Below are 12,865 nucleotides of genomic sequence, written 5' to 3'. Positions count from 1 at the left end.
AGTTCGAGGCCAGCCTGGTCTACAGAGTGAGTTCCAGGACAGCCAGGGCTACACAGAGAAACCCTGTCTTGAAAAACAAAAAAACAAAAAACAAAACAAAAAGAAAGAAAGAAAGAAAGAAAGAAAGAAAGAAAGAAAAGGAACAGCTGTGTGTGTGTGTGTGTGTGTGTGTGTGTGTGTCTTTTATCCACGAATTCAAGGGAAACCGGTGGGGGCTGGTAGCTCAGTCACTTCAGGTAAAGCATAAAACTACACGCGCTACATGTTTCTTTCTATGCCGTGACGACAAGTGGGGTCTCAGGAATGCGATGTAAAGTGAACCAACAGGAGCATGTTGTTATAGAAGAATCCTCACACACAACCTTTCCCCTGTGTCTGCTTCAGCAAAACATCGTTCGACATAAATGACTTTCCAAAGAAACCAGAAGTTTCTACTTCAAAAGAAAGAAAGGAAGAAAGACAGACAGACAGACCCATTAGGACGAGAGAATTCTCCCTATAATATGAAGCTCGAGGCTATTGAGTAAAATGAGGCAGCCACAAGAGTACAAACACCCTGTGATTCTACTTCTATGAGGGCAGGAATAGTTAAACACCTAGTCAGTTTCTCATGAAAAGTAGAACTGTTGGGCGAGCAAGATGGCTCAGCCCCGGGGCTGGAGAGCTGCTCAGCAGTTACGAGAACTTGTTGCTCTTTCAGACGACCCAGGCTCAGTTCCCAGAGCCACAAGGCAGTTAGCAACTATCCAGTCCCAGAGGATCTGAAGCCCTCCTCTGTGGTACACAGACATCCGTGCTGGAAACACACACACACACACACACACACACACACAAATAATAAAATAATAAACTTTAAAAAACAAGTGGAAAAGACAGCGCGACCTGCCAACTTGAATCTAATTTCTGAGACCCACAATGCTAGATAGAGAGGACCTGCCTTCCAAAAGTTGTCTCTGACCTCCACACATATGATGTATGTGTGGGTATATGATGTATATGTGTGTATACGATGTATACATTACAAACAACACACACACATACACGCATGCATACTGAATAAATTATTTATTTATTTATTTATTTTTGGTTTTTCGAAACAGGGTTTCTCTGTATAGTCTTGGCTGTCCTGGAACTCACTCTGTAGACCAGGCTGGCCTCAAACTCAGAAATCCACCTGCCTCTACCTCCCAAGTGCTGGGATTAAAGACGAGCGCCACCACTGCTGGGCAATAAATGTTTTTAAAAAGCATCCTTCCCTCCCACTTCGAGGCAAAGAGATGCAAAACAGTCGGGGAAATCACCAGAAGCCTGGTATAGGAAGAAGATGGAAGTTGTTGTTTAATGGTTATAAAGTCAGCCTATGAGATGACAAAGGTGGTGGTGTGGGCGGTTACACAGCAACACAGATATAGAACATGCCACCCAATGACACACAAAAATGGCCAGGGCAGTAAATCTCACATTATATGCATTTCCCCCCAACTGGACAATAAGGTGCTTTTCCCAAGCTAATTACAGCTTGTATTTTTAAGCTTGGGCTGTATCTACAAAACCAATCTATAGAGTTCTTTCTCCCATTATGGTACAACTGGCTTGTCCTGTTGGGTTTGTTTCTGTGTGAGGCTCTCGATGATACAGTGTCGATACACCAGGCTAGTCCAAAATAGGACGCAGAATTTCAAAACAAAGCCGCAAACAATATTGTCACGTTTTGCTATTTGAAAGAAGGCCTCGGGGATATTATACCGAGTTAAATTAGTCAGCCATGAGAGCGCAATCAAGCCCAGAGATATCATATTCATGGTTGGTAAACCAAGCAGTGTGGTGCTGGAAGGACTCCAAACTTTGACAATTTTAACATACTTGTAATTTTAGATCCGCGAAAAATACATCTACCAGCTGAATGCTGTTGAATAAAATCATTACAGGATTAGCAGTTTTCTGACCCACTTACTTTAAAAAGCTGAATCATTCCATTGAGACCCCCGGGGAAATGCAGATTTATATCTTTGATGTTTTGGGTTTTTTTTTCTCTCTTTCCTTTTTGGTTTTCTTTCAATTAAATGAAATTATATAACCAGCTTTTTTTTTTCCCTCCTGTCTTCGCCATCTTCTCTTTTAACTGGGTGGTTCTGAATACCTTCTCAAATATGCCTTTGAAAATTCTTGATTTTTGCAAATGCAAATGTAAAATGAAACACACACACAGCAGTTACTTTCTAAGCCCATCAGGAAGTAGGCAGCAGGCGGCACATTATATCAACAAGAGAGCCCAGTGCTGCGGCAGGGAGGTCGGGTTATGGAGAAATGGACATATCCACGCTGGTCCAATAGATGAGAGCTTTTCTCACCCCTAGCTCTGTCCTAAAGAGGGCAGGGGACAAGCCATGCTGAGACTAGTGACTCCAGTCTGGCTGCACTCTCTTACACAGACTCTGCATGTTAAAGGTAAAGGGCAGGTGGAGAGATGTGTATTTTGCTCCTGACAATGTTTAGAAAAGCCACCAATAGGCTTTTGGCAGTGTGTGTATGGAGTGTGTGTGTGTGTGTGTGTGTGTGTGTGTGTATGTGTGTTAAAGATTTTTTTTCTTTTAGTCATATGTCTGTGTGCACATGAGAACATATGTGTGTAACATGTGTACAGCGCCTGAGGAGGCCAGCAGAGAGCATCCGATCTCCCTGAACTGGAGTTACAGATAGCTATGAGCTACCTGATAAGGGTACCAGGGCTGACCCCAGGTCCTCTTCGAGAGCAGCAAATTTTCTTATTGCCATCTCTGCAGTCCCACCTTATCTATCTTCATGTGACTGTATCTAACTGCACCTCCTGCCTCTGGATTCTAAAATATGCTTTGCATAATTTATAAGGTGTTTAATATACTGTTTAATATAATTCTAGCACTGCCTATAATTATAGCTACTTCCGTTTATGTTGTCTAACTCTTAGTAAATTATCAAGTCTTCGAGGGCAAGCTTCATAGCATCCTCATCTTCTCGCTGTGTAGTATCCAGCACGGTGGTTTCTTTGTGACAAATGTCCTGCATAGGGAAGAGGTTAGCACAAACAATATAGGCCATTTTAATACGAAGCAGATCCAGCACTCTGAAGCCGACGGACTGCTTTGCCTGCTTGTTTCTGTTTTAAATATCTTATGTAACAAGCACTGGCTGTGTATTCATAATCACGCATTCATTATTAAAATATGCCAAGTTCCTACTTGTGTAATAGACGCCACCCTGTAAGGTCACAAGAATCCATTAGTGAATAAAAATATTTACTTACACATGCCTATTATCAGAGAGATTAACAAACAGGGCCATGATTTTTTTAGCTAATAATTGGGGTAGCCTCAACTTGAAACTAGTGCTTAAGGTAGAGTCCATATTTCTAAACAATTTATGTTCCTTACAGTGAGGATTGTAGACAAGATAAGACTAGAGGTTGGAGAGGGAACTCAGCAGTTAAGAGCACATGGCAGTTTTCCAGGGCTCCTGGGTTTGCTTCCCAACACCCTGGTTGGGTGGTTTACAGGCACTTGTAATTCCAGCTCCAGGGAATCTGATGCCCTCTTCTGGCCCCTGTGGGGCTCTGCATATATGTGTTGTGAATAAACACACCAAGGCGCATACACAGGCTCATGAATGAAAGGAAAAGTAATCTTAAAAATAATGACATTGTAACACTATACTTTTCTTTCACAAACACTGACGAAAGCTTCCCGGAGATATGGGATCCGATGCCCTCTTCTGGTGTGTCTGAAGACAGCAATGGTGTACTCATATATATAAAATAAATAAATAAATAAATATTTTTTAAAAAAGAAATTTTTCTTTCTTTCTTCCTTTCTTTCTTTCTTTCTTTCTTTCTTTCTTTCTTTCTTTCTTTCCTCTGTTCCTCCTTTCTTTCTTTCTTTCCTCTGTTCCTCCTTTCTTTCTTTCTTTCTTTCTTTCTTTCTTTCTTTCTTTCTCTCTTTCTCTCTTTCTTTGTGTGTGTGTGTTTTTCAAGACAGGGTGTAGTTCTGGCTGTCCTGGAACTCGCTCTGTAGACTGTTGAGAACTGCACTGCCCCACTTTGGGCGGCCAAAAATGTTGCGGCCCTCTCCACTCCGCACTTGGCGGCCACTGTTTCCCGGCCCAAGCTGCCACTCTGGTCTTCGGGTCAGGGTTCAGCAAGAGAGAGAGTGAGGACAGACTCGAAGAATGGAGACCAGACAGAGTGTGATTCAATCCTGTTTATTCTTCAGTCTCTCTTCCTAGTCCAAGTCCCAAGTCTTGAGTTCCTAGTTCCTAGTTGTACTCCTCTTGTTCTCTTCCGAGTGTCTAATGTCTACTCCTACTCCTAGTGTCTGAATCTCTGTTACCCCAAATTGTTCTCTCTAAAGTGTCTGATTCTCTCATCTCTCTCCTGTCTGCCTCTCGCCTTTATATGTCTCACTTCTAAGCCATGCCTTTTGGTCACACCTTTAATCATGCCCTTAGGTCTTGTCTCTAAGTCTGATCTCTAAGTCACACTCTTAAGTCACACACCTTTAATCTCACACACCTTTAATCTCACACACCCAAGGAAAGTCCTGGGTATCTAAAGCAAGATGTTATCAGAGTGTGCTCAGCTGTTGTAGGCTATTGTAATCCAAGTCTCTTGTCAGGGTATATGGCTCAAGATGGCTGCAAAGCTGATAGCCGCTTTCTGCTAAAAGTCGGCTCTCAACAGTAGACCAGGCTGGACTAGAACTCAGAAATCCGCCTGCCTCTGCCTCCCAAGTGCTAGGATTAAAGGAGTGCGCCACTACCGCCTGGCTTGAAAAATTTCTAATCCCTAATAGTCACAGGACATGCTATCCCATACCAGTCTCTCAGGATTCCTCAACAAATGTTTACTGTGCAGCTACCCAGACATTTGTATACTCTGCTGGATTCCCTTTATAACATAGGAGCTTTAAAAAAATTAATTTGGGGGCTGAAGAGATGGCTCAGCGGTTAAGAGGACTTCTCTTTCAGAGGTCCTGAGTCCAATTCCCAGCAACCACATGGTGGTTCTGAAAGGGTTAAAAAATTTCAAAAACTCCTAACAGACTGAACAGAACCAAGAGTGCAGGTCAGCTTGGCCGTGAGCTCTGTGTTTCAGGAACTTGGCTGACCACAAGATAGATGGCTATTACATACAGGCTCTTAGAGAATAGCCTATACAAAATGTTCCCCATGACTGTTCCTTGGACCCTGTCACAAAGTGAATAATGGGCTGGGACTTTCCACAGGTACTCTCCAATAGCCCTCCTTTACTCCCCCTAGGTTGTGGTTTCCCCCCTGAGTTGTGGTTTTTGGCTTTAAATTCTCTCTGTCTCCAAAGCCCCGGGGTCAGACCCCATTGCCCCTGCGTGGGTCATGGGTCTTGACCTCAACATGTTGATCAAAATATACCTCTTGCTGATTGCATCAAGTTAGGTGTCTTATGAGTTAATGGGTGGCCACAAATTCCTGAGGTTTGGGTGATGTCCTCCCTTTGTGGGGGCCTTACAGCTCACAACCATCTGTAATGGGATCTGATGCCCCTTTCTGGTGTGTCTGAAGACAGCTACACTGTACTCACATATATAAAATAAATAAATAAATCTTTTTTAAAAAGTTATTTTGTGTCCAGGAGTGGTGGTGCACACCTTTAGTCCTAGCTCTCAGGAGGCAGAGGCAGGATGATCTCTATGAATTCGAGGCCAGCCTGGTCTACAGAGTGAGTTCCAGGACAGCTTGGGCTACACAAAGAAACCCTGTCTCAAAAGAGCAAAACAAAATTTAATTTGCTCACAAAATATTGTATTACTAATAAAATGTATTTATTCCAGTCATTGTCAAATATAAATCAAGTTACTTTTATTTGCTGACTGCTGTCCCAGAATAAGGAATAGAGGAAGCCCCGAGTGAGTGTACCCCTGAGTGAATCTGTGCTGTTCAAATGGGTATGACCATGCCAAGGACTCCAAACCTTGGACTCATGGGGAATTGGCAGAACTATTTTCCATATGAGCCAGGCTCAGGAATGGCAGAGTTTTCCTCAGGGGTCCCTGTGAGAACAAGTGACGAGTGTGTACCAAAGTTAGCCACTAATAATACTTCCTCATCCTGAGACTGCTCACCTCCAGAGACCTCCTACCAAGCCTGGCCAACTCCTGCTCCTGAACTGTGCATAAAAAGACACGCTGAGGTTCCAGGTTGCAGAGACAGGAAAAAAAATGGAGGAGATTTTTAATATTCTGGAAATGAAGATGGTAGACTGTTTCTGTAAAGTCTGAGTTTACTCTAAAATTGACAAAGAAAAATAAAGAGGAAAAAAAAAAAAAAAACCCGGGAGGAATTTCACTCAAAAACGCAGTGTTAGCATAAGCAGTATCAATAGATATAAATAACTTCCCTGCCAAAAGCTTAAGCCAGAACGTAATGCAGAAAGCAAAGAGACACACACAGCAAATGTTTGGCAAATTCTTACAACGAAGTAAAACTAGGAAGCTTCTGATGAATGATGTATGCATCAAAGCACACAACAATGAGTTTAGGGCCAAGACTGTTGAAGAGAACGTGAACACGCAGAAAATTAAACCACAAATCTTTCTACACGTGGGCATTGGAAGAAACGAAAAATAGCCAATGTGGGTATAAAGCCGTCATTTCCTGATGAATTGGGGCAATGGAGCCAAATCATCGCAACAGGGAGGAGGGCCGGGAAGGAGGGAGCATTTTACTCAGTATTACCAATCAATATTCTGGATCAATATTCAATATTCTGGATCAAATGATTGTTCCTCAATCCAGAACAATCATTGGGATCTTTCTGGCTACCATGTTGCCCAGCCGCAACCCAAGCACCCGGATGAGTACCCGGAAGAGGCGTGGCTATGAGCACGCGCCACTCCCCTCAAGCACAAAAGTTGGTTGTTTGCCTAAGTGGCATGGTTTTGTTAAGGGCCCGTTTTAACACAAAGAAACACCTGGAGTAGACAAAAACTCTCCTTGACTTACATTGCAGCCTCTGTGAATTAGCTTTCTACACTACAACAAAATACCGAGATAGGTGGCTTATAAAGAGAAAAGGGGTTATGTTGATTCATCCTCAAGTCCTTGCCTTTGGGTGGTGAGGTGGCCATCTTGGTAAAGATACAGTTGCAGCAAAACTATTCATTTCATGGCCTGGAAGCAAAACCAAAGAGAGGGCCAAGGTCCCATAGTCCCCTTCACAGGCACACATTCAGTTCAGCTGAAGGTCTCCCACTAGACTCTACTTCCTTTTTTAAAAGATTGATTGATTGATTGATTGATTGATTGATTGATTGATGTGGCCCAGACTGACCCCAAACTCACAGAGCTTGTCTGCCTCTGCCTTCCGGTGATGGAAACTAATGAAAGCTTTATTTTCACAATTAGTATATCATGATGGAGGCCCGTAGTGGACAAAGCTGATTATGATGGCCAAGAATTGAACAAGGAAACAAGGGTCTTCTGTCGACTTGACACTAGAGTTGTCAGAGTCCCCAAAGAAGAGGGAGCTCTCAGGTAGCCAAGAATTCATTTTCTATTCCAGGCAGGGAAAGGCATCTGGACAAAGAATGTTGCTGGCGAGCACCAGTCACCAAAGGTAAATGCTTCTCTCTTAAAATCCTAAAAACCGACTCGGGAAGCAGCCCGAGTAGATGTTCTGCATTTTGCAAAATGTTGAATCAATTCAACTCCAAAGGTGTTCGAGCGCTGGATAGCATTTTAGGAATCTCTGGAGACTGTGATGCTTCCATAACTTCTCAAAGATGATATACAACTGGAAACGCAGGCACGCGGGCGCACACACACAAACGGGCACACACACATGCGCGAGCACACTCACACACCCCCACTCTGCATGGAAATGCCAACTGTAGAAATGCTTCATCACACATTTCACCGGCTCTTCATATTTCTTCAACACTTGGCTTCTTGGCTTTTCAGAAAGAATTTTTTCCCCTGGAAGATGTTTTATTTTATTTTATTTTATTTTTTTACACTTTCTGGATTTTTACAGACCAAGATGTTAATAGAAAATAAACAACATAGAAAAACCGAATGAGTGTTGTCATATTTAGAAATATGGGGATTTCTAAGAAGGAAGATTTCATGGTTCTCCCTCTGTGATATAATGGTGTTTGGTATGCTAAGGTGGGGGGTGGGTCCTAAGGCAAGTTCACTAGCATAACCAGGCAGCAAGACAAATAAATTTTAATGGATTTTAAAGGATAAACTATGAGACACGAGGCTGGAGAGATGGCTCAGTGGTTAAGAGCATGTATTGATCTTGCAAGAAGATTCTGTTTCAGTTGTTAGCACCCACATTAATCAGCTCACAGTTCCCTGCATCTCCAATTTCAGGGTCTCTTGATGCTCTTTTCTGGCCTCCATGGGTACCTGCACACATGTGGTTGCACATGAACTCAGGAAGGCGCACGTACATATACGTCAATGAAAACAGTTAACAAATCTTTTCAAAAGCATGTAACGAGCATCTCAGATCGAGGCGTGAGATGCACATCTTATCGTGTACTGGGATATTGGTGTTACACACTAGCCTTCCATGGTTACTGTAAAGCTCAGGTGAGATCACCTTATATAAAGTTCTTGGAACATGGTGCTGAGTATCTTTTAGCTGCCTGCTTCTCGCACAGAGCAGAATGAACTAAATAATAAGGTCCTTACAGACCTGAGAGCTGACATATCTTTGCCTTGCTGAGTCTTAAATCCTAGCACTAATTGGTCTGTAAGCAGGCAGCTGTTACTGACCTAATAATGGCTCTGAAGGGTCCCAAATCAGTTTCAAAAGGTGGCACAACCAACTGCAGGAGATTGTGAAGAGCCTTTCTGGAGGTACTTCAAACTATTTCCACAATCACTGTAGCGATAGTAACTCTCATTTATAATTACGAAGCTAACTTTAAAATGTTAATTGTCTAACCCTGGGCTGTGGTTTTAACTGTGGAGTTGTTTGTACTGATGATGTAAGGTAACACCACTCATGCCTTAGCATGGGTGATAAGAAGGTGGCGCTGCCAGATTTGTTACTATTACAAAATAGTAACTATTTGTTACTATTATGTAGTAATTATTAAATATCTCTGCCTGGGGTTTCTACCCCACCTTGGTTACTGAGATCCCAGATAAAAGACACACACACAGCCTTTATATTTACAATAACCCTTAAGCAGCACAGGAGCTGGGCAGCTGCCTACCCTCTGTGCTGTTAGGATCTATTTTCCTATGGATAACCTCAAGTTATTACTATGTTTCATTTGGACTGCTCTTAACTCCAACTGGCTAGCCCACAGGGCCATGATTTATGGCTTAGCCAACCCATGGGGTCTTGTCTCTTCCTCCTCCTCTTCCTCCTCCTCCTTCTTCTTCTTTTTCTTCTTTTCTTCCTCTTCCTTCTCCTCTTCCTCCTCCTCCTTTATTTACCAATCACAATTAGCTGGGGGCAGGGTCACCTAGCTAGCATCTACATGCAGACTCTCCTCTCTGGGGCAACCAGTTTTAGGGGCCTAAATTAGCATTAGAGTACAAGTAGCATTAGGCCAACCCACTACACTATTATTTAAAATAATAATAATAAAACAAAACAAAACAAAAAAAACAGACAGAACCAACTTATAAGGACAAAGGCCTCATTTTGTCCAATTTGAAAGGTTTGGGTCTATCCATGATGTCCTTGGCTGGTTGCTTTGAGCAAGGCAGCATACTGTGGCAAGAAGAGACTGAGGACTCAAGCTGCTTACTACATGGCTAGGAAGTTAAAAGGAACAGTCTAGGGCCCTATGCTCCCCTTTGAGCATAATACCTAAGGACTCCTTTTCATTAGGCTCCGCCTCTTAAAGGTCCCACCATCTCCCAACAGCAGAATGATGGGGACCAGCAATATGGACTTTGGGGGATGTTAAGATCCAAACGATAGCAGGTTTCGGAGTACACTGGTAGGCATTCTACTTATCCTTCCATTTCACGTTTTCATGTAAAGAAAAAAAGCCCTAATTTCAAGAATATCTCTGGTGAGGCAACATTTTTATTAAATGTAGACCTGAGTACCTCTCCTTCTGATATTTTTAGTAAACAAAGCATTTCTGCTACACACCGGGGCATGATGGTTGTCCTGAGATCAGGTACATCATTATGTGAGTCCTGAGCTAAGCCAGCCCCGTATTTTTCAGAGAACACCGTTTCTACTTGAACTGAAAGAGTGATACTCTAGCCAGGCAGTGGTGGCGCACGCCTTTAATCCCAGCACTTGGGAGGCAGAGGCAGGCAGATTTCTGAGTTCGAGGCCACCCTGGCCTACAGAGTGAGTTCCAGGACAGCCAAGGCTATACAGAGAGACCCTGTCTCGAAAAACCAAATAATAATAATAAATAAAAGAGTGATACTCTATTAGCGTTCAGATTTTCTCAAGAATAAAAATAAGATATCATTTCAAGAAAAACAGTTGGCAATGTCTATTATCAACGATAACTTATACTCCCTAATTTATAGCAGATGTAAATCTTTTTGGAAAAGTCACATCCATCTCAGTGAGCTAATCGTGAGCTGATGGTGTCTCAGTACTTAAAGACTTTAGTAATGAGTATTGATATAGTAGTTTTTGAGTCAGAATCTCACACAGTAGCCCGGCACGACCCTGAATTTGCTACGTAGCTCAGGCTGGCCTCAAAATTGCAGCAACCTTCCTGCATTTGCCAACTGAGCTCCTCTAGTCGCCATCTGAGAAACAAATCCCATTCTTTTAATTCTGTATTAAATGACATGTGACAACATTTGGAAAGTTTGCATAACTCAATGAACTTTTTCGAAATGACCAAAGCATGTGATTACAGAATTAGTCATATATTGGTCAACAGTCCATTCCACGGGATCATCTCAGTATTAGTAGACACTCTGAGATGTCTCAGATCCCACGTTGCAACTAACTTTAAGAAACTTCCACTTGTCAAGTATTGGCCCCTATCAAAGAAAACAAAAAAAGTTTATTAAAATATTCTTTTCCCCCAGAATATACCTTAATGAGAAAATATTTTAATTCATACATTTTTATCAAAATAAAACATTGCCAGTTGGAGAGATGGCTCAGTGGCTAAGCCTTCCTCTAGACAACCTGAGTTCTTATTACTCACACTGAGTGGCTTTCAATTGCTTGTAACTTCAGCTTTCAGGGACTCCAGTGCCCTCTTCTGGCTTCCTTGGGCAACTGCACACATGATCGCATACCCACACAGACACTTTCTTTTGAGACAGGTTTTCTCTGTGTAGCCATGGTTATCCTGGGACTCATTGTGTAGACCAGGCTGGCCTCAAACTCAGAAATCTGCCTGCCTCTGCCTTCTGAGTGCTGGGAATAAAGGTATGTGGCAACATTAATTTTTTTTTAATTTGGAGATATATGATGGTTATTCATAAAGTACATTTTATAACATGTTTATTATAAGTATTTTAAAGAAATGAAATATTATTTTTTTCTGCCTTTAAATGTCTGACACTGCAAATATTAATATCTAAACCCACGCTAAACAATGTTTTTTTAATGTTTTCAGTAATTTTTAAGAGTGTTAAGTGATTCTGAGACCAATTTAAGAAGCATTATTCTGGATAGTTCTCCGTATTTAACCTGATTCTTTTTTTTTTTTTTTTTTTTTTTTTTTTTTTAGGTGTCTATCTGCCTTAAGGAAAAGCAAATAACTCAAGCTTCCTTTAATTAGGAAATCCTGTTGTTCTCCATTTGCAGTCTCTATGTAGATTAGGAAGAGATTCGTCCTTTCGAGCTTCAATCATGACAAAAGAGAGCTTAATCTGCAGTCCAGGGTCCACCGATTCTGACCAGGGTATGTGTGACAGGGCATAACAATGTGCTGGCACCCTCCGTTGCTTGAATGGTACTGCGGCTGAGTGCTTATTTTAGCTCTAAGATCTGATGTGATAACACTTCACCTGTCTTTCCCCCAAAGCCAGCCCCGAGGCTGGAGAACTTTCGCATTCTTGCCTTGGGTCTGAGAGTGGATCGTCATACAAGATAATTGTTTAGGCTCTGTATTTAATAAAGAACCAAACCCTCGAGAAACGTTTCGAATTCTGGGTGTCCTAAAATTTCCATTTCACCGGGATAAAAAGAGCCAAAGTATGACCTCATTAAAAAAAAAAAAAAAAAAAAAAAAAAAAAAAAGAGGCACAAAGCATCACCATCTCTGTCAAAGAAAGAACAGACCGGCAGTCACCCTGTAGCGTCATTCTTCTTTCCTCCTTGCAGGAAGCAACATCCCCTGACTACGGAATCAATCCATCTTCTTTGTAAATCACTGCTTATCTTTCTCCAGATGGGGGTCATATGTTAAGAAAGAATAATGATTTACTGGGAATCCCGGAGTCAGCATGGCAGAACCCGAATCTCGGGCCTGAGTTTCTTCCCATGTAAAACAGCAAGAACAACACCACTTTATAAAACCCTTGTGAGATTAAGATAATGCATACAAAACGAACAAAGAGAAAGCTGAACATGGCTCGGGTAGTTATTGGGGAATATCTTTGTTTCTTATTCCCTATCTACGAGCAGGGTTCTTCCCCCCCCCCCAAAACCTTCTCTCTCATATCCCTGAGTCATCAGCATGAAGATGCTGGGTTCCCCAAGTCATTCCTCTGCCTCCTGTTCTCTAGGGCTCCCTCTCCCGACTGCTTTGCTCTTGCAGGGGTCCAGATAGAAATCCGGAACTGCAAACGGCTCCCTGACTCACAGAATTGTCCGCAGCTCCCTCGGCCTACAGACCACCTAGGACACCAGGATGAGACCCAGCTTCTCCCGGCTCGCGCCAGGCCCCTAAATTGA

The sequence above is a fragment of the Arvicanthis niloticus genome, chromosome 24 (genome assembly GCF_011762505.2).
Source record: "Arvicanthis niloticus isolate mArvNil1 chromosome 24, mArvNil1.pat.X, whole genome shotgun sequence".
In the NCBI taxonomy this organism is placed as follows: domain Eukaryota; kingdom Metazoa; phylum Chordata; class Mammalia; order Rodentia; family Muridae; genus Arvicanthis; species Arvicanthis niloticus.
This window is presented reverse-complemented; position numbering follows the sequence as displayed.